Source organism: Echinops telfairi, unplaced genomic scaffold, assembly GCF_000313985.2.
Source record: "Echinops telfairi isolate 266 unplaced genomic scaffold, ASM31398v2 ScPeMD7_7417;HRSCAF=8455, whole genome shotgun sequence".
Lineage (NCBI taxonomy): Eukaryota > Metazoa > Chordata > Mammalia > Afrosoricida > Tenrecidae > Echinops > Echinops telfairi.
In genome coordinates this window covers 2,448,646-2,451,995 of record NW_022111317.1, presented here as the reverse complement: position 1 = coordinate 2,451,995, position 3,350 = coordinate 2,448,646, and positions in this window count along the sequence as shown.

Here is a 3,350-nt window from a genome sequence, read left to right as displayed (position 1 = left end):
CCATGGGGGTGGAGGATGGAGGATGGAGGATGGAGGTGGAGGATGAGGATGGGGGTGGAGGATGGAGGATGGGGTGGAGGATGGGAGTGGAGGATGAGATGGTGGATGGGGTGGAGGATGGAGGATGAGGATGGAGGATGGGAGTGGAGGATGCTGCTCTTTCTCATGCTCCCGCTGTCTCAGCAACAGCAGAAAGGGTGTCAGTGTTGGCACTGGGCAGCGGCTCCCGAGACCTGGTGCCGCCCTCACGGCAGGGTGTCTGATCTCCATGAGGAGTCGAGGGTGTCCCAGACCACCCATGCCTACAGACAGCCGTCAGAGCTGGCTGGAGGTTTGCTATCTGCATATCCCTCTCCACTTCACCCCCCCCCCACAAGTAATCAATGACCAAGATGGCCTTGGGGACCAGCAGGGAGGCAGGGATGTGACCACCATCCTGCTCCAGGACAGTGCTCCTGAGGTGAGCCACTGAGGACAGAGACCCAGGAGGGGCATTGCTTATGACCCACCCCCACCTCCACCCCCACCCATAGTCAGGGTTGGGTGAAGCCATCTTGCCCCTCCTGGGGGTGAGACCTCCCCGAGTTCTGCTCCCCTGGGCCATGCTGGCCTCACCTTGTCTCAACCCACTGCCACCAAGACACGGCTCCTGGGTGACAGGCCCTGGGTGAGAATGTGCGACAGACACATCGGCTCCTTCATACGGGCAGGTAGGTTCTACCAGCCCTGCTTTATTTAGGAAAGGAGCTGTTGTGGCCTAGTGGTGACAGGCCAGGCTGCAATCCTCGGGGTCGGCAGTTCAAAACCGCCAGCCGCTCCAATGGAGAAAGATGGGGCTTTCTACTCCCATCAACAGTTAACAGTCTCAGACCCACAGGGGTTCGTCGCTATGAGCCAGCATTGGCTCCATGGCTGTGAGTTTGGATTTTGGATTTTATGTGGAGCTCAGAGTGGTGAGGATACTGCCCAGGGGCCTAGGTTGCACCTGGCAGGGCACAGATGCCCACCTAGAGTAGCAGGTCTGCAAGGAACCTGCTGCGCCCACCCTGCTCCCCTGGCCCACCAGAGAGAGAGAGAGAGAGCACTCACCTGCCCCTGGATGCCCGATCGTCGTGAACCTTAGATCTCAGCCCGACCCAGCTCAGGCCGAGCCCTGTGTGTCTCCCTGGTCAGGGCCACCCTGGGCTTCCTCACTGCCCTGATGCCAGTGTCCGAGACCCCAGAGAATCCTGGTGGGGCCCCCTGTGGGAGGTGCAAGGGTGTTGGCCCTCTCAATCCAGGGAGGTGTATAAATGCCGGAGCTGCCCTGCCTCACGTGGTGTGAAAGCCCTGGGTGGCTGGGCTAATGGACTGAGCACATGGGAGGCAAATGAAGGCAGAGGCTGACCCAGTGGTACCTTGCTTGGTGCAGCCCCCCTGGGACAGCCCAGACCTGAGAGCATTAGCAGCCTTGGGCCCGGCCAGAAGGGTGGGGCTGGGGAGAGGAAGGGGCTCTCTGGTGTGGGAAAGGCCATTATGAGCACCCTTACCTGACCACACGGCTGAGTGCTCTCCTGATGGGTCTGCCCAAAACTGACCCTGATCACTGGGGTGGGGAGGACGGAGCACTTGACGGCGAGTCCCAGGGCCTTGTTTCAGGGCCAGCTCTGCAGCTTGTTAGCTTGTTGGTCGACCCGCTTCCCTGACCTCTCCGAGCCCCCGTCAGTCGCCATCCGCGTCCTGACTCACGTGACCCTCACGTGTCAGAGCAGAGCCAGGACCCCCCAGGGTCGCAAGGGCCGATCTCAGGCCTTTCTTCCAAGGCACCTCTCTGGGTCACCTGCCAGAGAGAGGTGGGAGGTGTTCCTCATCGGCCAGGGACTCCTCACTCAGGTGCTGTCATCCCTCCCTGGCCCCTCAGGCCCCCAGGAGGAGGAGCAGGGAGGACCCACAAGCCATACGGAGAAGGAGGGAGGGGGGAGGCGCCCGTCTACTTGATGACTTCTTCCCCACAGTGCTGTGGTCACTTTCCTGCCCATTACCGATGACCCCAGGTATGTCCAAGCCCTTCCACAGCAGATGGCGCCTGGCATCATCACCTGGCAGCCCACACCTGCTGGACCCGGACAGGTGCTGCTGGGTAACTGGCCCTTGCATGAAGCTCCAGGAGACAAACAAGGAAACAAAATAAACCATTGGATTAATTCTGATGCATATTTACCTGGCAGAACCGAGCAGACGTGCCCCTGTGGATTTCTGAGGCGGTACAACTTTGTGGGAGCAAGCCACTTCCTTGTCCCCCTGGAGTAGCTAGTGGGTTTGAACCACCAGCCTCGAAGCTAACAGCTGCCTGTGTAATTCAAGACACCATCAGAGCCACTGGAGGCTCTCAGCGGGTCCCTGTCTGTCACGGTGCTAGTCCCCATTGCATGTCCCTGCAGGGGAAGGCGGGTCAGGGTCCTGATGTGCCAGGTATCAAAGCCAGATGTTGAAAGGGATGGCACAGGTGACTTGGGTCTGCAGGGGGATTTCATCATGCTGTACTAACAACCTCAGGGGACATGATATGTCCGCCCCCCCCTTCCCCCCAGGTTTACTGTGATGGCCACGGCTCTTCTGGATTCTCTGAGCTTGGGCTGCAATGGACATCTATCTCCTGGAGTCCAGCTGGAGAATGGAGCCGAGGGAGAAACACCGGGCCACATCGTCCAGAGAGGGGCAGAGTGCCCCAGGGGACACAAACATCCTGAGAGCCAGGACGCTCGGTCCTTGTGTCTCCTCTGGTTGCAGCAGCAGTGGCTCACCCTCCTGATGAATCCCGCCCCATTGACAGGGTGCCCGGACCCAGGCACTAGGATCCAGCCACTCCTGCAGGCCATCCACACGTGAGCCTTTCAGCAACACGAGCCACTGCATTCCCCGGTGTGCGTGGATGAATGTGTGTGGGGAGGGGGCGGGGTGGGCCGGTGCCCATCGTGTTTCCGTCACTTGCAGCCCGGAGTCCTGACTGGAGGAGGAAGGCGGGAGCACCAGGATGAGTGGAGAGTCAGGATGCTGACAGCCGCCCTCCAGTGCGTGGTGGGCCGGGCAGGGCGGCTGGGAGAGCTCCGTTTCTTTGCCAGGAAACAGTGCACTGGCACTGTGACTCACCCAGCGAGGACTTGCCATGCGTTTGAGCTTTGTGAACTAGGCACTGGTGTGTTTCATGTTTTCCAACCCTCCTTCTGGCGCCCGCGCGCGCTTTCTTTTAATTTGGGAAGCTGTCTGCAAGATGTTTGTGTGGCTCCCTGCTCTTCTTGTCCTTTCTTGAGCCATTTGAGGTTTACAGAAAGAGTGGAGCAGAAAGCCCGAGCATTTCCATCAACCCCCGT